The following is a 24,540-nucleotide window of genomic DNA, read 5'->3' on the forward strand; positions in this document are numbered from 1 at the left end:
CCTAGTATTGACTCTGTTGTGTGGTTATTACTAGTCACTCTTATACAGATTTAAAATGAAAAGGAGCAAGAAAATGTAAAATTTGAGGAGAAAAGGAGCACTAGGAAGTGGAATGGAGCTAAGTCCTGAGTTCAAGGAGATAAACAGATTATGAAATAGAATAATGGGAGTGATGACCTCAGGGCAAGATCCCACCCAGCTAAGTTTCCAATTTGTGAAAAGGAATTAAAGAAAGGCTTAGGCAGGGTGGTGGTCATGCATGCCTTTAATCCCAGCACTGGGAAGTCAGAGGCTGGTGTATCTCTGGGTTTGAGGCCATCCTAGTCTACAGATACATAGTTTCAGGACAGCCAAGCTTAGGCAGTGAAGGAAATCATTGAAAACAGAAAGCTGGTAAAGATGTTATTGAATGAGAAAACCATATTCCTGCCCCAGTAAGCAGCAGAACTTGGCAGCTTGAGCTACATGGTTCTGGAGCTAAGGATAGAAAAAAGGGACTATGGAATTTGCCTTTGTCACTAAGGAAAGTCACTGAGGCATGTGTCAGGGTTTCCCTGAATGGAAGCCTAGAGAGGCCATTTCATGAAGCTGTGAAGTTGAAGCCTGGATTACCTTGAAGACCCCAAGATTTTGGAGATGCCAGATGCCTGTGGGATACCTGCCAAGGAAAGCTGCTAACAGGGAATGGAACCAGCCCAAGAGGAAGAAGTATGTTGCAGCCAACAAAGCTGAATGGAGTTGGAGATCTAAAGAGGATTTTGGCATCAGAGCTTGGAGTTTGCCCAGCTGATTTTTGGTCTTGCTTTGGTCTGGTATTTCTTCACTATGCGTCCTTTCCTACTTTTTGGTAATGTGTATCCTGTTCTCTGTTGGCAGTTTGTGATCTGCTTTTAGATTTTGATTTTTACAAGGAGATTACAGTTAAGAGACTGTATGTATCTCAGAAGAGACTTTGAACTTTAGACTTTTAAATAAGTTTGAGACTGTTATAGACTATGTGGACTTTTGAAGTTGGAATGAATGCCTTTTTTTGGCATTATGATATAGCTGCAAGCTTTTGGGGTCAGGGAATTATTGTTTTAACTTTGGGATGTGGCTGCACCTTAATCTACTGCTATTTCAATCAGCAATTGTGACTCTGCAGTTACCGACCTACTTCTCTGGCCACTCAGGACACAGCCTGGTAGGAATTCTGTTCTGGCACTGGCTCTGCTGCTGCTGCTCAAGGTGGTTTTAACTAAATCTCTATCATTCTATTTATAGTGAAACTCGAGATTCAAAAGCTGGGGTGAAAACCTGCTAGCTCAGAGAGGTTGAGTAGCACCTAGCTGACCTTCTTTCTTTGCTAGTATCTCCAAAAGAGAGTGTCCTTTTGCTCTGCCAAACAATAAAAGCCATGCCACTCCAAATCCCCCCCGCCTTCTGGTGCATCTGATGCCCTCTGATGCTTTATGATTACTTTCTGTTAACTAGTTGCTAACTCAGCCTCCTGACCCAAAGTTAATTTTATTTAATTAGCACAAATACCAACTTGGGGCTCACAGTGTGACCGAATATCCTCCAACATTTCCTCCTTTTTGTTTAAATAAAAAGGAAAGATTTTAACTCTAACATAGTAAAACTATGGAAAATAAGAAAAACTATCAAGTAAGGATCTCATTCACAATGTCCAGTCTATTTGTATTTGGCAAATTCAAAGAAACTGCTCTATTACCTATCCTATCTTGGTGAGTTCAAGTTTGGTACCTATTTCTCTTTCTATCCTAACTTGTCTTACCAACTCAAAACTATCATCTTTTTAGATCTCCAAAACATTTTCTTTGATAAATAATTTAAGCTTATACACTCTCTCAACCTTATACCTTTTATATCTCTTTCATAAGTTTCTTTTCTGAATTCGGTAACAAGGAAAACTGTAACTATAACTATCTCATCTTCAACTCCATCAGAGGCCTGAGAAGGGTATAATGTTACCTAAATAAACAGTAAGTGCAGAACAAACAACTTCCAACACTAGAGAAATGACAGAGACAGCTGGCTGCCTAGATAGTCGCCCTATGTTCATCTGCAACACTGAGGCATCCATATTCAGCCTGCAGGTCTAGAATATCTGACAAACTTTTCTGTGAAGCATGAATTTTGAAGGACTGTTCTACCTTGTCTTGACAAGGCTTGGCAGTCGCCCTCTTTTGTGTCCAAATTCCGCCCTCACTAATTTGGACAGCATACTGTCAGCAGCTGAGGCAAGGGCAATTTCCTGTTATGGCTAACTTTGCCATAACAAAAGCAAACTCCATCTTTAATGCACATCATCCTTTTTTGAAGTAAATTAGTGCTGCCAAGAGCATACGCATCTCACTGTCATGAAAAGCCTTAGGTTATTGAAACATTTTGAATGCCATATTCTGTAGGTCTTTGAAGTGTTTGATAGAAGTCTGTCTAAAATATATCTCTGTTTAACCTTGAAACATACCTAATATAACTACAAGTTTGATTATTATAGATGAATAACTACTAACCTATATTTCTTAATTACACATTACCTTTTAAAATGAACTACATAGGTACAATACTTTAAACAAGAGTAGAAATATATACAATATAACAAAAATAACTTTAAATTTGTATCAATATTCAAACATATCTTAAAAAGAGTCAGAACATATATAGAGTATGTTCTAACAAATATAACCTTAAATTTGTATCAATATACAAAAATCCATACCAATATAAAATATTTGAGATTAATAGTTGCTTTTTAAAGTAGGCTCAATAATCTACCCTTTTATCTTATCATTTCCATATCCCACCACTTTTTTCTTTCCTTTTTTTTTTTGGAAAGAGATCCTTAAATCCAACCTTCCTTGCTTAATTTCCTCCCTTACCATGACCAGTAACAATTTATAACCAACCCTCCTAAATGATGACAAACTTTCATAACCCACCAAATGACCAAAAACCACACATCCCACCTCTTGGGAATATGGATATCATATTCTTAAAATTACTTTTGGCTGTCTTGGGACAACAGCATCTTTAGGGGACCCCCCAAAATTGAGATAATGTTCAATTCTTGGGAAAACTAGCTGTAACATTGGTTGTCCAGTCTGTGTGTAATGGGAAAGTGCAGGGCTTATCTGAAGTACTGGATGGAGTGATCTGTGAGGCTGGATCATCTCAGCTAACAACCTTGAAATTTTCCTGAGCAGTTTGTAGTTCAAAGCTGATCTTTAGATGGTATTTGCCAACTTAATGGTGTTGCCACAATCCAGGTGGAATTGTCACTGTGGGGCCCCATCATCCTTTTGGAGACTTCGAAGGTAGCTGTTTGGAATGGTCATGGTTCACTGCAGAAAACTTAAACATTTAAAATGTCATATGCAGCAGATCTCAGAATGATTAAAGGAGCATAATCTATTAAGTATATCCAGGGTAAACAAACTTAATTTCTAGTTACCTACTTCAGACTCAAGCCCAGCATCATGTACAGGAAGCTAGATGAAGCCTATTTCTAGAATTAGTACTCTATTTGGTCATTTATACAATGACAGAAAATTTAAAGACACACACACACACACACACACACACACACACACACACACACATCTTATAAATTTAGAGGTAATATTTATATCCTAAGAAAAGTTTTAAAGAGTCAAAATAAAACCAAAGAATTATGAGATTAGTGACAATAGAATAGTCCCTTAATTTTGAATTCTGGTTTTCTTCTGTCTGAAATCAGGTGGTTCTTCTGACATGAGACAGAGATTATGGAATTTCCTTTAACAAGCATGCTTGGGTTTAGAGAAAGAAAGAATCACACTCCAACTCCAAAGCCAGCTTTGATTTTTAATTCTATTAGGACCACAAAAAGACCATTTGCCTTTTCTGTTTGTAGAGAGCAGCAAAAACAAATATTTGGGAAAATTTATGAGGTTTTTATCCTGTTGGAAATGTGCTATATCATTAGGACAATTTTACTCTTTTCTCTGGGACACTTTATCTGGATGATTTGTCCTTTTTCTTCAGATGTTTCCTTTGTCTACTGATCTTCAGATTCCTTAGGTGGAAGCTTTTGTTCTCCTGGAAAGACAAAACCAAAACCCTTCCCCAACCCTAACTTTGGGGAGTTCCCTTTTTGTCAGGTTATACCTTTGTTAAGAAAAAATGTTTTTTGTTTGTTTGGTTTTTTTTTGGGGGGGGGCAACAGAAAAAGTATTATCTTTTAATAATAAAAATTATCATTTTTTCATACCTGATCAAATGAAAGGCATTTGTTAGTCTTCTAAGTTAGTTTGAATTGAATGACCAAGCTGTTTGATGAACTATCACTTCTCCTAATCAAAAGGGGCTCCAGAAATTGACGTTCCCCTTATTATATAAGGAAGAATCCAACTATTTCTTTTTATAAACTGAAGTCTTTTGCTTTTGGGGTATTTGTTGCTAATCTCCCAAAGAAATTACTATAAACTCTTTGCTGGTGTTCATTTTCTGCCCATAATGAGGCAATTTTAGCATTAGTAAAGATACCACAATTTCTGCTAGGTCTATTCCTGCTAATTGATGAAGTCTCAATTTCCTTTCAGAATCAATTCAAAAACCTTTTCTACATAGGTCTTTAATTTTTTTACTCTGTTTATGTGGTAAAAATACCCATTCTGAGATATTATTTTGTCTTTACACAAGAATTCCTATAGGAGAATGAGTAGAAGGTAAAATGACCAGAATACAATCAAGCTCTGGATCTAAGCAATCCTCATATGAATTCTGTAATTTTCTTTCTACCAAAGCCAATTATCTCTCAGACTCAGCTGATAGTTTTCTTAGCCTATTTAAGTCTTTATTATCTCACAAGGTTTGAAATAAATTGCTTAGTTCTTTAATTGTTAATCCAATTGTGGGCCATAGCCAGTTAATATTTCCCAGCAATTTTTGAAAATCATCATGAGTTCATAATTGATTTCTCCTGATTTGTACTTTCTGTGTTTAAATTTTCTGTAAACCTATTCTCCTCTCTGTGTTTATTTTCAGGAACAATTTGCAGTTCCCAACAAGGCAAAATTCTTTTGACTTCATCAAACACTTTTCTAAAGCATCCATGTCAGCCAATAAGATATTATCCATGTAATGGGAAATTACTGATTGAAAAAAACTAATTATGAATTAGTTTTAATGGCTGTTATACAAATTATTGACACAAGATGGGGATATTTAACATTCCTTGTGGAAGAATTTTCCACTGATACCTTCTAACAGGCTGGGAATTATAAGTAGGCATAGTGAAGGCAGATTTTTCTCTATCTTGTTCTTATAAAGATAAAGTGAAAAAGCAGTCTTTCAAATCCATCACTATAATAGACCATCCCTTATGTAATAAAGAAGGCAATGGAATTCTAGAATGTAAATAGCCCATTGGCTGAATCACCTTACTTATGGCTCTTAAATATGTTAACATTTTCCATTTTCCAGATTTCTTTTTAATAACAAATATAGGAGAATTCCAAGGACAGGTCAACTCTCCAATATATTTCACATTTAGCTGTTTCTGGACCAACTGTTCTAATGCCTGTAATTTTCTGCTATCAAAGGCCATTGTTCCAACAAAACAGGCTTTTCAGTTAACCATTTTAAGGTAAGGCTGTTAGTACCTTTGAAAGATCAGCAGCTGTTATGCCCTATTCATGTACAGACTGAACAGTTAGTGACTGTTCTTAATAATGCCCTTTAATATTTTTCTCAGAAGCATATGTTAGTTTATGGTTTGTTTCTGAGATTGGAAGAATGTTAATCTGATTTTTCCATTATGGTAACAAAACATGTCCCCATAAATTCATTGCTATGTTAGCCACATGTGGTTTTAATTTTCCTATCTGTCCTTCTGGCCCTATACACGCTATCCATCTTGCACTTTGTTTTACCTCAGATAAAGTTCCAATCCTTAGATGCTGAAAATTTACCTCTTGAAGAGGCCACTCTGGATGCCAAGATTTTGGTGAAATTATTGTTACATCTGCACCTGTGTCCATCAAACCCTCAATTTCAATGCCATTTATTTGTATTTTCAGCTTTGGTCTTTGATCATTTATAGAAGTTTGCAAAAATACTTGTTTTATTGTCTCTCCTGAAAGTTTTGTTTTGTCTGCTGAAGCTGTTCTGTCATCCAGAGCAGTATGGTTTTAAACAACAGGCATAAAGTCTTTTAATTGCTCTGTTGATGAATTTCCTCAATGCTAACAGGGGATGATTGAACCAAATTTGACATTGGGGTCAGAAAGAGGCTCCCTAAGGCATTTCCCTTACCTGTCCCATATTGATCTGAATTCATTAGTTCAGTCTGGCCTTTGCCATACCTTCTGCATATTCCAGAAGGCTAGGCCTTCTGTTGAATTCTCTCTAGAAAAAACATTGTTTCTTGGAATGCTTTGCCTACGATCCCTTTTCAGATGATCTAGTTTACCATATTTAAAACATCTGACATTTTGGCTTTTCTAAAAACTTGTAGAAATTATTTCTACTATCAAAGTATCATCATAATCATGAGATCCAATATCAGCTGTATTTCAGATCCATTCATCTATGGGTGCTGATCTTGCCTTTAAAGGCCTAATCACCCCTTTGCATTCTGAATTAGTATTTTTCAAAAGCTATAGATTCAATTAATATTTGTCTTTAAAGGCCTAATCACCCCTTTGCATTCTGAATTAGTATTTTTCAAAAGCTCTAGATTCATTTAATATTTGTCTAACTTCTGGATCTGATATTCTATTTATAGCTGAAGTTCATCTTTGTAAAAAAAATCAGTGAAGGCTTCTTTTGGGCCTTGAATAATTTTAGTAAGTGACTCAGTCTTCTTTCCTGATTCTTCAACCCTGTCCCAAGCATTCAAAGCTGCTATATGGCATAGAACCAAGATGTTGTCATGAAATACAGACCATCTTTGCAAATCAGCATACTGGCCTTTACTGAGAAGAAGCTGGTCTTGGGAAATTTCATTATCTCTAGCCCTATTTAGTTGTTCTATGATCCTAGCTTCGTCTCTCCACCATGTTTTCCATTGTGACTGAGTACCAGCATTCAATATTGCTGTAACTAAATTTTTCCAGTCTTGAGGAATAATTCTGTTCCTAGTTGCCCATGAATTTAACATCTGCTTTACAAAGTATGAATGCATACTATATGAAATGACTGCTTAAATCTCTTCAAATCTAAACATTTCTACAGGATTCCAATTAACTTCTGCATAGCATTGGGGGTGCCTATCGTCTGGTGGTCATTCTTGTATGGTAATTGGATAAAGTTGGTGTTCTAATAACCTTAGGCCTCTCCTCTTCAATTTCATAGTGCAATGGTGTGATAGGTTCTGTCTATGTCTGAGTATTTTTTTTCATTAGTACATCTTTATGAAGCTTGTATCTTATCAGTGGTAAGTTCTTCTAAGACTCATCTCTTATCAGTCAAATTTTTCTTATTTTCATTAGGTAAGTCTTTCTAAGGCTTGTGTCTTATCAGTCAAATTATCATATTTGGCGCAGTTATCAAATGACTTTTTTTAAAGATAAAATACTAATTAATGAACTGATAGTAATTACAATCGACATTATGTTAATCCCAGCTAAGTCATTTATCCCCTCATTTAAATTTTCCATTTTCAAACCATCCACAGCAGCACCATACAAGGTCCTGGCACCTTCATTGTGATGTTCTCTCTCCTAAAGGACTTCCCAGGAATCTCAGCAAATCTGCTGACTTTTCAGGTTGTCTGTGGTGTCAGCAGCAAATTCAATCCCCTCCCACAATTTCCAAGAGTAAGCCTGTGGCAGCTGACTGCTGTAAATGCTTGCATGGAGAGGCCCAGACAGCAACTGTGGAAGAGCCAGCTGGCATGACTCCTCTGTCTGTGTGGCTGTGCAATGCGTTGGAGCACCAAATCTTAACTTCAGCACAGTGGCTGTGCCTTAATCTACTGCTATTCCAACCAGCAGTGGCAACTCCGCAGTTACTGGCCGGCATCTTTGTTAAAATTTGGCTACGGATATGTGCATTCAGCCATAGGCTCCATGGTCTGTTCTACCTGCCCATATGTTTGTTTTTTTAAATTAAGAGAGCTTTGTGGCGTGTTCTGGTGTCAGGTCATGCAATGTCTCTGGCTTTGTTTTGTAAAAGATGACCATGTGGGTCAGTCTTTACACCACTGTGACAACACATCCAACACAAACAAACTAATTGAGAAAGGACTCATGTTTCAGTCTATGGTCTGGCTCCACTGCTTCTGGGCCTGTGCTGAGGTCAAATATTATGATGCTTATTATGGGTAGCTCCCATGCAAACTTTTCACAAATTGGAATCACCTGAATAGGGAGCCTCACCTGAAGTACTGTCCTGATTGCCTTCATTGATGTGGACAGACCTCCCAGAGTTGTGGGTGGCACCTTCTGGTAGCAGCCCAGATAATCAAGATATGGCAAAAGGAAGATTACTAGTTGTCTTAGTTAGGGTTTCTATTGCTGTGAAGAGACACCATGACTATGGCAACTCTTATAAAGGAAAACATTTAATTGGGGGCTGGCTTACAGTTTCAGAGGTTCAGTCATTATCATCGTGGTGGGAAGCATGGTGGCATATATAGGCAGACATGGTGCTGGAGAGGCAGCTGAGAGTTCTACATCTGGCTCGGCAGATAATAGGAAGAGAGCGTGAGGCACTGGGCCTGGCTTGAGCAGCTGAAAGCTCAAAGCCCACCCACTCCAGCCAACAAAGCCACACCTACTCCAATAAGAACACACCTCCCAATGGTGCCAGTCTCTGGGAACCTAGGGGGCCATTTTCTTTTTTCTTTTTTTTTTTTTTGGTTTTTCAAGACAGGGTTTCTCTATGTAGCTTTGTGCCTTTCCTGGAACTCACTTGGTAGCCCAGGCTGGCCTCGAACTCACAGAGATCCGCCTGGCTCTGCCTCCCAAGTGCTGGGATTAAAGGCGTGCACCACCAACGCCCGGCTGGGGGCCATTTTCATTCAAACCACCACACTTGTCTTTTGCTCTCTTGGCCATTCCTCTTGCTGCAGAACTGATTTACTCTGTTGCTGATTCCCTCGCTGACATCAGAACCAGCATTTCCAAACTTCCATCATGGACTAAGGACCAGTGGCTCCTAGGATCCTTCTAGATTTTTAGCACCAGGTTGGGACTGCTGAGGCAGCCCAGCCTTAAGGACTGAGCAAATGAACAGGTTCTCAGCTTCTCAGGTATGATTCAACTGTTGTGGCTATTTTAAGGTAAACTGATTTAATAAACACACACACACACACACACACACACACACACACACCACTGCTTCTATTCCTTCCTCATATCCTCTCCAGTATTTGTTATGTCTTAATTTGCATTTCCCTGATGACTTGGGATAATGAATGCTTTAAAAAAATACTTATTGACCATTTGTGACTTTTTCGTTTTTTGATAATTGTCTATTCACAGCCTGTGTGTATCTTTTGAGCCCATGAGTTCTTTGGTGTGTTTGATTTATCCTGCTTTTAATGCCTTCTCCCATGCTTTGAATTTTGTTGAGTGTCTTTTTCAGCTCAGTGATATGTTTGGTTTTAATATCTGTTTTCATCTCTTGGTTAAGTTTCTCTGGTCTGATATTAGAAACTTTGTTTCCTTCAAGTTCCTTCTTTTTTTTTTAAACAGCTGAGTCAAATTCTGTTAGTGTTCTCCCCAGCTTCCTGCCTAGTCAGTTCTGGCACCTTATTTTGATTATGGAGTCCTGATTTCCTGAAAGAGTTTGATTCTCATTGGCAGTTAATATCATCTTGGCATTGAAGGGTTATATTTTTCTCAGTCTTCCTAATCTAGATTAGTTTGTACTTATCTTTCCAATAATTCTAAGAAGACTCCTTGGTTTTCCTAAGGCAGTGGTAAATTCCAGTCTGTCAGCAATGGATGGGGCCCAGGTCCTAATTTGCTGGGAGCCCAATATAGAAATATTGTCACTGTTTCAGTACTAGATGGCAAGCCAAGTCCATGTTTGTAACAAATACATTGTTATTATGATGTTCAGAAAGAACAGGATAATATATATATATATATATATATATATATATATATATATATATATATATATATAATTAGTAGTGTGTCCTCACAAACCTCTTCCTCAGAACAGAGTAGGCCCAGACACCTCACCAACAGTTATCGGTCTATGGTCAGACACCAAGGAGGTTTGCCCAGTCCTGGGCAGAGTTACCATCAATATGCTAGCTCCAGGCTCATATGTCACATTTATGCCGACCATTTCTATCAAGCTATGTCACATCCCAAGACACGCTGAACACTTGATGGGGACCAAGAGCAGTACTGCTCTGGGCTGCCTATTTCTGAGGTGGCCTTGTGGCTCAGGACCATTGCAGTCAGTCATGGTGATGCTGGGTGAGGTAGAACTTTATAGACTGGTCCTCTGTGTTTCTCTAGCATCTCAGCTGCTTCAGAGGCTCTGTCTACAGGTGGACCTGGGGATGAGGTTGCACTGTGACTTGCCAAATGTGCTTCACCAGCTTAACACAACATTCCAGGGCAAAGTCCTCATTACCAAGCTGTATTACCCTCAATAAATGGGATTGTATATCATACTATATTGCCTGAGGTTGGCGTTAGCATTAGTTAAGGGATCTTGGCCACCTAGGCTTATGCTAAACTTAGGTTGAACCTGACCCTCAGTGTGTGTGTGTGTGTGTGTCTGTGTCTGTGTCTTTATGTGTATGCCCTGTGAATGTGCATCTGTGTATGTTTTTACCCACATGTACATACTTTTGATATATTTAATGTATTTTACATTACCATTAGAGTCAGTCAATTCTCAGTCCATCAATTTTCAGGTTGCTTGTTTTAAGACTAGAATTAAATCCATCCTTATATAGTTGAGAAAAGTGCCTGGGTTGTGGGAATTTAAACACAATTGTAGAAATATAGTCTTAAAGTGGGTAGACCAGGTAGGCAGCAGCCTGGGAAAATTTAGTCTGAGGGCAGTAGAGTCCTGTCTGGGCATGCCATGCCTGAGCCAGCCAATTCCAAGGTCCTGTCTGGTAAGACTTCTCTTGTAAGTTTTCAGCTTCAATAAATCGAAACTACTACATTCAACAAAAAGAGTAAGGCGCAGTTCTTACTGGAAGTCAACATGTGGAGAATACCCACGCAGTAAATCCACAAGAAGAATGTGGAAGTTAATTGCTCTCAATCTCCCAGCCATTGTCCCCAGTCCCCTTGGAGTGTTGTGGTTGGTGATTTATCCCTCTGTCACATTAGATTGTTAGCATTCTAGTGAAGGCTGGGACGCCGTAGGCCTTACAAAGTGTCTGGCACACAGTAAATGCCCACCAAGTATTTGTTGATTACATTTCTGTGTTTTAAATGAATAGCAGCGTGAAGTGGAGGAGTGGGCATCTCTGCAGGGACCCTGAGCACATGGCGGTCTTTCCACCGTGCCCTTTGCTTCCTGTCCTCTGGTTCTTTTGAAATGAGATGCTTTGGGGGCTGCTGGGTGACTGCTTGAAACTAATTCAATCTGCTCCAATTACATCTGGCAGGTCAATGTTTCAGAGGAACAGAGTAATCACATGACCACCATGCCTGGCAATCCAGACCCTAAGCACATCATCCCCTTCATGGTTTCCCACTCTCAGTCCCCTGCCTTACCCACAGTTCCACTTTCCTTCGGGTCCAGTCCTCCATGGTTCAGTGTGATCTGAAAGTGCTCAATGGAAAGATTCCAGAAATAATTTACAGCTTTTTAATATACTTTATTTAATAGCTTGTGCTGCTATTTGTTGATTACTGTTCTTAATTTATGGCTTAATCTTTTCCAGCAACGTATGTTCAGAAACAAACAAACAAACAAATCCATAGTATCTGCAGGGTTAAAAAAAACCCATAGTATCTCCAGGGTTCAGTACTACCTGAATTTCAGGCATCCCTTGAGGTCTTGGAACATATCTGCAACATAAATGGCTAAACGGTCTTATTAATAAAAAAAAAACAAAAAACAAAAAAAACTGGAGCCAGGTGTTGGGGTGAACGCTGAAAGATCAGAGAAACAAGCCACAGCCAACCTCACCTCACCAACTCCTCAGCCGATCCTGTTTCCTCAGACTGAAAGCCTCTGAGTCCTCACCCCTGAGGGTCTGCCGCTGCCACTACTCACCTCTGGGAAACCCTCAGTCTAAAGAGTGAGTGTTCCTGTTTCCTCACAGCTTATCTACCTTTTTTTCTGCCCTGCCTTACTTACTTTACTTACATTAAAGGCGTGTGTGCTTCCCAAGCAAAGGCATGAGATCTCAAGTGTTGGGATTAAAGGCGTGTGCTACCATGCCTGGCTCTGTTCCCAGCGTGGCCTTGAACTCACAGAGATCCAGGTGGAACTCTGCCTCCTGAGTGATAGGATTAAGGGTGTGTGCCATCACTCTCCGGCCTCTATGTCTAATCTAGTGGCTGGCTCAGTACTCTGGTCCCCAGATATGTTTACTACACAATATAGTGGGGGACACAATATATCACCACACATCTCCCCTGTGGAAAAAGGGGCTGCTCCACATGTCAGAATTGTATTCTGTAGTTGCATTAGGCTGGGCATTTCCCAAGCAAACATCCCACTGTCCTCATCCACACCTGCTGCTCTCTGTACTTGCTTAGTGAAACCCCAGAGTCTCTGCCACCTGGAATCCATAAATCCATAACCCCATGTGGGATGTCTTTCTTCTCTGTTTGACATCATGTCTTTTCATCTCTGAATTCCCACTCTGAGGTCACTGGATGAGAGGGTCTGAGCTTTGCTCATCTCTCTATATTCCACAGCAGTGCCTTTCAATTTACCTGGAGTTAGGAATGGCAAGGGTCAGGTGTGGTGATGCACGCCTTTAATCCCAGCACTTGGGAGGCAAAGGCAAGTCGATCTTTGTGAGTTCGAGGCCAGCCTGGGCTATAAAGTGAGTTCCTGGACAGCTAAGGCTGTTACACAGAGGAACTCTGTCTCAAAAAATACAAACAAACAAAATACCCCACAACCAACCAACCAACCAAACAAACAAACAAAACCAAAGGTCTTTGTTACTAAGAAATTTTTGATTCAGATAGGCCTTGAGTGTTTTATTCTGGTATTAAAAAACTGTTTTGTTGATATTTGTTTCTCCCTTCCCTCCCCCATCACCTGAACTCCCCCAGGACCCCTGCACACACTCCCCACAGCCTCCTTCCATGTCTACATCATTTGCCCCCTTCCTCATCACATCTTCCCTATTCTCATGGCCGCCTTTCTACCTCTATAACCCATACCTTTGCTCACATCCATGTATTTATTATTTGCTGAGAACGTATTTTTTTCCTTTCTGAGTTACCTCATTTAATATAATACTTACAACTCCATCCTCTATTTATTTTTCTTTACAGTGGAGGGAAATTAACACACACACACACACACACACACACACACACACACACACAGAGAGAGAGAGAGAGAGAGAGAGAGAGAGAGAGAGAGAGAGAGAGAGAGAGAGATTTATATGACATATTCAACTCTTGGTGGACATTGGGGTGAATATTAGCATCATACAAGTTTGTAGAAGTTCTATGACATTAAGTATAGCACCTTGCACATGTGAACGCTCAAGACAATTTGTTAAGGAAATCCAGCTCACTGTGTGAGAATCTGTAGGTGGAAAGGGGAGCCAGTGTCCCCTTTTGGCTAAGGAAGTGGAATCAGGCTTCCGTGTGACTTTAGCACCCAGTTACAGTGCAGGGATTGTTCAGTGAGGCTCAGAAAGAAGATGGTGACTTGAACGTGGGCCCAATGAGTCTGTTTTAAGAAGCATCTTTATCCTGTGTAGCATATGGTCATAGTCATAGAAACCTGAGCAGGTACAACACACTCTATTTTAACTTCTAGCCACTCACAAGTGTTCCAAGAAAGTTAGGTTTTCCCCTGGTGATGGAAATAGACAGACTGCTCATTTTCCAAGGGGAAGTTTTAAGTCCATGTAATTGGCCCGGCTCTATCTTACCACTCTACAGTCTTAATTTAAAAAGCACAAACGATTTGTCACGTGGAGGGGCCAGTTGATGGTGTGTCAGAAGGAATGGAGGACAGAACTGAGTGGAAGATTCACCTGACACAGGGCCATTTCATTTTGCTCTGTCCAATTTCACTCATCCTCCTGCGCATCCCTGACATTTCCTTTCCTTTGGGAATCTTTTCCTTAGAGCAAGACCCTGCTTGTTGCTTCTCTCCTTTATATGCCATGCTTGCTCCTTACCCTACCAACTGTTTAACGCAAAGGCTTGTGAGAGGCTCTTTGCTTGTCCATCCATCCACTCTCCATTTTATTTCCTTTAAAATTTATTTAGGGAGAACTTTTCTGCTGTTACCTAGTTTGGAGTGTATGAGGAAACTTTAGACAAGCTTCCCTGTATTATTTACTTTGCACTGAACATCTTGATCTAGGCATGTGGCTTGTAGCAGCATTACCTATGGGTCAGGTGTCCAAAATTCCATTCTCATTCTCAAGGACATGTAGGGGAACAGTTAGAAGGCTACTTAGGGAGAGGGCCTTGACTACTCTGGGATGTCTCTCTACTATATTCTATGAGTCTTTATTTCTCAGACATCTTCTTGCATCTGACCCCAGCTTCATTCTGCTGACTTGTAACATCTAGCTGATAGCCTCCACAGGCTTTCAGCTTAGTTTTTGGGGATCCTTTCCATGCCTCTTCACTCCCATAGCACCCACATCTGCTGTCTCCATTTTGAACATGCAAATTTGGGTGCAAGGTTCCATCCTTTCCTCCCCTTTCTTCGGGCAAGAAACTCTAAAGCCATTCTTAATGATTCTAAATACTTGATAAATCTTGTTAATTCTTCCAAGAACCTAATAGCTACATGTAGAGACCAAATCAGGGTATTGTTGATGGATCTCCCCCTCTCATCTTTGATGTAACTAGGACTTTTCTTCTCTGCTTTTTCACATTCCTTATATGTGGCTTGTCTGATTCATGCTGGTATAATAAGAATAACCGAAGCTGGATATTTTATGACTGATAGAAATGTATTTTCTCATTGTTCTAGAGGCTCTCCGAGAAAATCAGAGAGGAGTCCAAAGTCAAGGTATTGGCATTGTCTCGCTGAGTCATTCTGTTGAAAAAGGGAGATAAGAGTAAGATCAAGAGAGGAGGAAGCTTCTTCCTCTGCTAAGGAATTCGTCCATGACAACAGCTTCAAAGCACAAATGAAGGCAGAGCCCTGATGGCCCAGTCACACATTGAAGAGCACGCATCTTTAATACTATTCCTTTAGCAATTAAATTTCAACATGCACACGGACGAGGTCTTACTCAAACTGCAGCATTTAGAGCCAGCTTGGGAGCTCTCACATGAGAGGTGGGATCTGGGATCAGTTTCAGGGTTGCAGGGTTGGTCAAAGCGTTCTATTCCCAGTAAAGTCATCTTCAGCTGGTATTGGAGGATGGCATAACCAGCTGTTAATAGGCCAGAGGAAACAACAAGCATGATTCAACATGACAGAATAGCAATGGTACAGTAAAATGAGCAAATGAGGAATGCTAAGCATCCGTGGCTGACACTATCAATGAGGCCTGAGTTATGAAGGTACTAAGCACATTGGGAAGAAGGGACACGTTTTGTCATTCTGTCTTTCTCTCAACCAGACAGACTTTCTTCCCTTGTAACCTTTAAAAACCTTTCTCTTATTCATAAAAATAAAAGTTTTTTCATAAGCTAAAATTGATAAATTATTTCTTTTTTGGAATTAAAATATAATTATACCATTTCCCCCTTCCCTTTCTTTTATCTGACCCCTCCCATGTATCCCCCTTGATATTTCTCGAATTCATGGCCTGTTTTGCTTTGTTTATACACACACACACACACACACACACACACACACACACACACACACATCTAAATATATAAATATAACTTGCTCAGTCTGAAGGATATTACTTGTATGGTTATGATTTCAGGGCTGACTACTTGGTATTGGATGAGTAATTGAGGGTTATCTATCCTGGAGTTGACTATTAGCCTACTCTTAGAATTCTTTAGTTGCCTATAATTCTTTGTCTAGAGTTAGGGCCCTGTGACCTTTCTTACTTCCACGTTAACCTGTCTATTAGCATTGCCCTACTTCAGGTCATGTTTAGGAAGCCATGTTGATGGACTTCATGGGTGTAGTTTCTCTGACATTTCTAGGAGATACAATCTCCCAGTAAATCTCTTGTTCTTCTGGCTCTTACAGTCTTTCTGCCCACTGTTCCACTATTATCCCTGAGCCTTTGGTACAGCTGTGCTGCAGATGTCTCAGTTGAGGCTGGGCATCTCATAATCACTTGTTCTCTGAAATTTGATCCAGTTTTTTTTTTGTTATTGCCTTTGTTGCAAAGAGAATTTTTTGTTTTTTGGTTTTTTTTTTTTTTGGATGAGAGGTGAGGACTACACTTATCTGTGTGTATAAGGGTAAGTATTTAGAATGCGGTTAGAGATTATGCTGGTTTAGTAAAGTGAGGCCTGACTTTACTATCCCTGGCAAGTTTGTTGGTTTTTCAGTACCAGGCATGGTTTCATTCTTGTTGAGTGGGTCTTAGTCCAATTTGAGAGCTGTGGATTACTGCCAAGGAATGTGTATCACTGTTGTACCCTTGGGGATATCATGTCGGGCTGGCTATTGCTATAGTTTATTGGCATCATAGCTAGATGGGACTATTGGTTGCTTCCTCCTCTTGGAAGCTTGCATGATACCAATAAATAACTTCTTATATTATAACCCAGGTAGACATTTTATATTACTAGGATAGTGAATTTATATAGGTATTGAAATGCTATACAATTCAGGCATCAAGAAAGATTTGTTCTAGAAATATAAATTGAGTAGAACTGGTAACAGATGGCCTACCATCAGAAGAAGGGATTGAATGCATATTTAATTGAATTGGTATTAAATACCTCCCTTGGAGCTGGAGAGATGGCTCAGCAGTTAAGAGCACTTGCTGATTCTGTAGAGGCCCTTGGTTCTGTTCCCAGCACCCACATGGCAGTTCACACCACCTGTAACTCCAGTTCCAGGGGATCCAGCATCCTCTTCTGGCCTCCAAGGGCACCAGATATGCAAGTGGTGCATGGGCACACTTGCATGAAGACAATCACATAAACAAAATGCAATAACCCCATCTTCCTCTTTTGCAGGGAGTCAAAGAGAAAAGATATCCACAGACACTGAAATGACTCAGTGCTTTGAGCATGATTGCTGTGCATTTTTGTTCATTGAGATGACATTTTCCTCATCACTGAATATCTACTAAATTATATCGGAATCTGAAAGAAGAATATGAGCCCAAACCTGGGCATGGACCTTTTTTCTCATCTTTCTGCCACAGATAGTGTGATTGTAAGGTCTAATCTGCCCCCTGAGGGAGTCATGAGTTTACCAAAGCACAGATGCAACACCTAGAACAGATACCCATAGATCAGTGCCTTGCTCAACCTTCATCAGAAAGCTGCTTCTTGCAGTGGATGGGAACTGACACAGAGACCCACATAGGACAATGTGCAGAGAGTGGGAGACTTTGGAGCACTCAGCTGTAAATGGGATGTCTTCATCAAATCCTTTCCATCAAGGCTCAAGGATCTATGCAGAAGAGGAGGCAGGAGGATTATAAGAGTGAGAGGTAGTGGATGAGGCCACGGAAACAGCATCTTTCAGATGCAATGGGACTGATGCCCATATGAAGTTAGAGAGACGGTGCCAGCATGCACAGTGCCTGTACAGGTCCAAACCAGACAGGATCAAAGCATTGAAAGGGGAATGTGGACATGGCCTCCCCCTCACCAAGAAGCTATTTGCAAGTGTTAGCTTCTGGGAAGGTGAAAATCAGTTTCCTCCAATGGAGTGTCACATGTCACTGTGTATATCAACCACACTCCAGGGCAGGCCCCATGGCCAGATTTAATTGACCAACACAGAATAAACTCCATGGATCTGTGTGTTGTTTTCTCTTTATCTCTTTCTCTTTTGTGTGTGAGGTTTCTTTCATTTTGTTTTGTTTTGGCATTTTTTTATTGGCTTTTGTTTGTTTTGAATTTTTTTAAAGGAAGGGAGTGGGGGTGTGGAGACACAGAGAAAGAGGAGGGATGAGAGAGGTGTTGTGCATATATAAAGATCTGGGTAAAGATGGGAGAGGGGAAAACTTGATCAAAATATATTTTATGAAAACAGCACGAAACCCTGGAGCAGACAGAGCAAGTATATTGACCAAAGAACAAATACAAGCCGCGATACAAAACTTTGTCCTTAGACAGTAATGATCATGAGTAATAAAACTCAGAAAAGATTCAATGTAATTAACAAATTCAATTGTGGAAGCAGAGTTCCAGCCTTGTTGTGACATGTCAAGATAAGAACAATAGGTTTGGGGTTTTAGCTGCAAAATGTTCAAAAGTACTTTATGACTATAAGTTTGATAACAAGTAGAAAATTTTAGAAATAAAATGAAGAATTTGAGGTTCTTGATCTCTTCATTTTACTCTTTCAATTAACTCCTTACTCTACTGTCCCCTTCAGCCAGCATCTTTTCAAGGCTGAGACCCTCAAAGTAAGTAAAGAAAGGCAGTTGGCAATGGAGGCTAAAAGTTCAGTGTTTGCCAGTGAAGTAGGATTTGTACCTTGTGGCTTGGCTAAAACAAAATCTCAGATTAAATACATTGAATCGCTATTATAATCAACAAAAAAGTCTAGAATTTTTTTTTTAAATTTTAATAAAAAAAGGGTTTAACTAAAAAAAATAGATAATATATTTTCTGGGAAGAAATTCTCTGTAGAAGGACTTTAAGTAACATTAACATTAATTTATGGCAAACAAATGGCAAAAATAATTAACTTATTTTTAACGATTGCATTTTGGCTCTCTTAAGATAATTACTGAGCAGGAAGTGAAATTTGCTTTTGCTAAAGAACAGACATAATCTACCTTTTATTATTTAATGTTGTGCTTGATAGTGTATCTAGAAATAAGCAGTCTGTACTTGAACAGGTGCTGGCAGCCAAATTGCATTTCTACGAGTCTGCAAATATTAAACTATGGATTAGAAAATGATCGGCAACATTATTTTCTCATAAAAATCATGTGAAGGAATAAATGAGCATATCATTAAACGCAAACTAAAGGGTTGCAGAAACACCTGCCAAGACCTAAGATTACCAGGGGAAGTACCACTTAGGGTTTATTACGTTGGTCTGCAGCAACCGGTCTCACTGCCACCTCTAAAGCTCAGTGAGAGACTTTTAACAAAGTCAAGCGAAACAGGGGACTTCTAGAAGCACTCAGTAGATAGGGCATCTGTACTAACCCCCTTCTGTACCTAGGCTTAAGGGACATCGAGAAACAGGAGGCAGAAACAATGTAAGACAGGGGGATAGGCAGAAGTGGTGTGGAATGTTATCTTCTGGACATGGCATGTTTTTTACAATCATGAAGACACAGCAGCTGTGGATACCTGAACAAGGTCTGCACAAGACCATGCCAGCTCAAATCCAGCATAGATGAAGGAGCTGATCTCCAGGTCCCACTCCTTGCTGAGGAGCTATTGGTAGTTGGTTGTTAGAGAATGAGAGAGAAGCATTCTTTTTTGAGAGTGTGGCCACAGTAGGTATGCCATAATCCAGGAGATGCCCCACATCCTTGAATATCTCCAGCACTAACTGGACTTAATAGGTTATAAAAAAAAAATAATACATACAGTTGGGAGGGTGTCATTCTGGGGGAGACATGGAGACCGCTGGAGGGGAAAGTAGGGGCTAGATATGATAATATTTTATTGTATAGATGTACAGAATTCTCAAAACTGAAGAAAAAAATATAAAAGCACTCAGAAGCAGCTGACCAATAACAATTTAGGTTCAATGGAAAGATAATGAAGTGTTCTTACCAAAATAGAAGCAAACATTTGGGCTTTGGACCATTTGGTCCTTCATTATCTAACTTTATAATGAAGGTAACATTTACCTCACAGATTCCCATGGTTCCTATTTAAGTATACGCAAAGAATAACCATCAAACCACAGACCACCAGATGCAGGAGAGCATAGAGAATCTCAGTACCACTATTAAGCTACAAATAACTGAATATTATATTTAGAGTTTAGTCTTTAAAGAACAGAGACAAGTGGAGCAGAGAATAGTGATAGGGAGTTTAGGGATTCAGAAGCAATTATTTTTTCAAGTGAGTATTTTTACTGATTTTTTAGACACAATACACACACACATACACATACATACCCCTCAGGAGCAAGCCACACCAGGAACACAGTATATCCTATAAGAGATAAAACATTTCCACACAACAGTCTTTTCCGTAAATTCAAAACATATTGGGAAATTACATTGGTATTTCCTTATTTCATTTGTAAGGAACATGTGTAGTGGGATCTCACCTAATAGACTAGTAGACTATTTGTAGTTTATAATTTGTATTTCTTTGGTAGCTTCTTGGAACGCTAAAACCTAAATATAGACTTCCATGAGTGGCATTTCTCAGAACCCTTGGATGGATAGTAATTGAATACTAAGGCTCTAAGCAATCTTTGGGATTATCCAGGGCAAACTTTTCTCCTATTTAAGCTCCTTTTTTTACCCCCAAAGTGAATATACCAAGGTTCAATGGGATTAAAGAGTCAAGAACTTTGTCAAGACCACAGAGGCTGTCAGAGCAGAGCTGGAAGCTAAGGCCATGACATTCAGGGGCGGTTCCTTTTTTACAGTTCCTGCCTCAGTAATGTAGGTCACAGAGCATGGGCGATGACACTCAGCAGGGCTTCTGCATGCATCGCTCTCATTCATTTCTACCATTCCCCAGAGTGTGCAGAGCCATTTCTGGAAAAATGCTGTTTTCTCTTTTCATGGACTGTAGCTCAGCTGTTAGAAGGCATGTGCGATCATAATGGAATCAGTGAGCTGTGGTGTCTTCCAGCATCTTATTCCTTTTTATTCTTAACCAGAACCTCTACAGCTAGCTGCGGAGAAGAACCGGTCCTTATAACTGTTGTTTAAACTTCTGATGTTCTTGTTATATGTGCTGGTTCTATACAGCTTGAGCTTATCTTTAGTGGTTTAAGTGAAGTCTCTCACATGCTAACGCTGGTTTGCTCTAAAACAGTCTAAATGCTGATTCTCAAATCTGTCCTTAGGTCAGGAAGAGGCAACAGCATTTTTCAGTCCAGCCCTCATCTATGGACCCCACTCTGAGAGTCAGATTTCAGACCCATATGAGATAACCTCATATACCATAGTAGAGATTCCATCATGTAGTGTTTCCTTCATTTTTTTTTGTTGTTGTTATTTTTTTTTCTTTCTGGGACACCCTATGCAACTGACCCAACAGATGACATCGACTCCTCCTTCAAAAAGTGAGAGCTAGAAAGAGGGCAGAGATATGTACTCTCCCTTCTCCCCTCATCTCTACATAGTCTTCTGGAGAAACATGAGTTTCTTAAATTCTTATATATAAATATATAGGCAAATATAGAGGCAGATACCTCCTTAGAGTCAGTTCGGCAGGTAGTTCAGATGACTTTGTTGGGAGATAGACTGCCTAGATTTAGGTCATGACTTTGCACTTAAAAGTAGTTTAATTCTTCTGTGCAACCTTGTGTCTCTGTTTCTTAATTTATAAAGACCTTAAAATAGTGCCCATTGCAGAGTAAGTACTCAAAAAAAATGTTAGCTATTGTAATTGTCCAAAACTAGCCTTGATGAATGAGTTCTTCATCTGTTCCCCCCTCACCCCTCAAGGCTCTGACATCATTACTTCAAGCCTTGTCCTTGCTGACTTCAGTCTGCTGGACTGAATGTCTCCTGTGTTTATTCGTGATAATTCTTCATCCTTTCATACCCAGCCCCACTTTTGGAAGAGAGAATGTATACTACGTGCCTCTATTTTCTAACTGCCCATTTTTCTCCTGCTCAGGTATGTAATAGAGTGTATTAAAGGAGCAGCATGGTTTTGTAAGGGAACTTGCAGGAATATAAACCAGGACAGGAGTCCTATGGAAGGCTTCCTGGAGCAGACAAAATCCAAGTCAAGACTCCAAGAAGCAAGGACTCTTTAGGCTGATGGAACAGTATGGAGTCTTAGAAGAGCTGAAAGGCAACTGAGCAGAGGTAAGACATAGAGGATGCTTAGTGGAGAATCCAAAAGACATCAGTATTTTGGATTGCTAGAAAGGGAAGTGGGAGGATGTATGGCAAAAACTGTACTTTAACCTCAGACCTGGGAGGGCAGGCACTGAGTGGCTTGTGTCCACTAAGATCACTCTGGCTTAAAATAGAGTGTCCTGGGAAGTTTTGAGGTCAGTGAGGTAATCCTGTTTGCCTTTAAGGATTTAACCACTAAATTATAGGGCCAAAGGACATTGTAGGAGACCCAGGAAGGCATTAAAAGTTTGCTTGTTTTAAGTGTCAGGACTCTATTTGTAAGGTTGAAGTTCTAGAAGACTAATATCATAGGGGAGTAGACCTGAGAAGTTAGAGGATGTTCTGCACCAAAGTGAGGTAACACGTGCCTGGGAGCATACCCTGCCTGCATGGACGGCCTTTGCCAGAGCTCTAGCCAGCCACTGAAATCTAATGGCTTCAAGATCCAATTTTAGCATAGGGGGAAGCTCCAAACTCTGCTGTTCAGGGCAGTCTGGGACAAGCAAGGTTCTAAATCTGGGGAGAAGCCACAAGCCTATAGATGGAGGCCTTGTGATAAACCCTTAGATATGGGCATGGTCTCTGAAGGTTATTGGAGACATTCTTGACTTCCCACAAAGACAAGGAGATGTGAATGACCCCTTGCACAAGAGGTGTTTTGGTAGTCTTTCAGAATGACCAGGCACCCACACAGCTTGTGGTGTGAAAGTGAGTTTCACAGCCACAAATGCTGTTTGGAATCCAAGGAGGCAACGAATGAACAGGAAAAAGTCTATGGATTAAGTAGAGAGAATAAGCTCATGCAGGGACTGAAGAGCCTGGAAATACATGTTAAGAATGATAGCAGGCAATTCTGCGAGGCAGAGAAGAGAGAAACAGGAAAGCTGAACCAGAGGACAGAGAATGCCGGAAGGAAGACTGGGAAGTCCAGCCTTAGCATCTATAGAAGTGGGTGCTGGGCTGCAGAATGAAGAAAACCAGCTGCATTAGGTGCAGGTCTTCAAGAAATCTGCACAGGAAAACCGATGGTTTTAGTGGGGAACGTTTCACAGGGCATGGCGGAACACTAGTAGCTTCGGTCCTGTTGATCCAGTGACCTGAAACCAGATAAATGCTGCTTGGAGACACACAACATGGAACCGGAACTTCAGAGATTTTTGGCTAGTTCCCCATGAAGATGATTCTCATTCAGTCTATGACACGGAGCTTCCTGTGAATCATTCCGGAGACTGCATATTTGTCTTGGATGCACCTGTGCGTGTCTAATGGGGCTTTACAAGACAGCACAGTACAAAGGACAGTCTGCGAAAGCTGCACTTGACTTCCCTCTAAAACCTTGAAAACGGATGAGCAGAGAGGCATGACTGAGAACTCTGGAAGAGGACATGGGTCCTGTCCCAACAAAACCCTCTTTAAAAATGTTTGTTGATGTTCCCTGCCATGGCTCCTGAGACCCCCAACCTTCGAGGGGCCTCATTTTTACCATGCCCAAAGAATGTGGCTAATACCTTGTTCGAGGCAGGGCTGAAATTTTTCTGGTTTTTCAAAAGATATTTTCATTTTACATTTATTTTGGGGAACTGTTTTTACAGCACAGGGAATTATGGGTTTGTAGTTATTGTCTTTTAGCATTTAAATATATTGTTTCATTTTCTCCTATTTCCAGTTCTTGCATTAGGAACTAAACTGTCTGATATAATTGTGGCTTTTAAAAAGATAGTTGGTTTTCCCCCTCCACTTGGTTGCTTTTTAAAACATTTTTCTCATTGTCTGGCATTTTAGTATGAGATGGTGTGAATTAAGTTTTGTTCTTTGGAATTGCTGCCTTGATTTTTAAAAACTGTTTTAGAGCATTCTTTTAGTCACTATCTCTTTAAGTACTGTTCTTGAGTTATTTTTTTATTATTTTTTGAGATCATAACATAATCATATCACTTTCCACTTACCTTTCTTCCCTCCAAAGCCCTCCCCCAGTTACCACTCCTTTTCTTTCCTTCAAATTCATGGCCTCTTTTTCTTTAATTGTTGTTACATATATGAGTGTGTGCAAATATATAGATAGATACAACCTGCTCAGTCCATATTTAAATACCCCCTTTTACCCAACACTGTCTTCCTTTTTATTGAATTCTCTGAAACATTTTATTATGTTATATTTACCATTACTAGGAAGGGGGTACATGCCTCAGCAATGCTCATGGATGTCAGAGGACAATTTGAGTGTGTTGGTTTTCTCCTTATACCATGTGGGACCTAGTGATTGAACTCAGGTGGCAGGCTGAGCCATCTTGCTGGCCTGG

The sequence above is a fragment of the Peromyscus leucopus genome, chromosome 16_21 (genome assembly GCF_004664715.2).
Source record: "Peromyscus leucopus breed LL Stock chromosome 16_21, UCI_PerLeu_2.1, whole genome shotgun sequence".
In the NCBI taxonomy this organism is placed as follows: Eukaryota; Metazoa; Chordata; class Mammalia; order Rodentia; family Cricetidae; genus Peromyscus; species Peromyscus leucopus.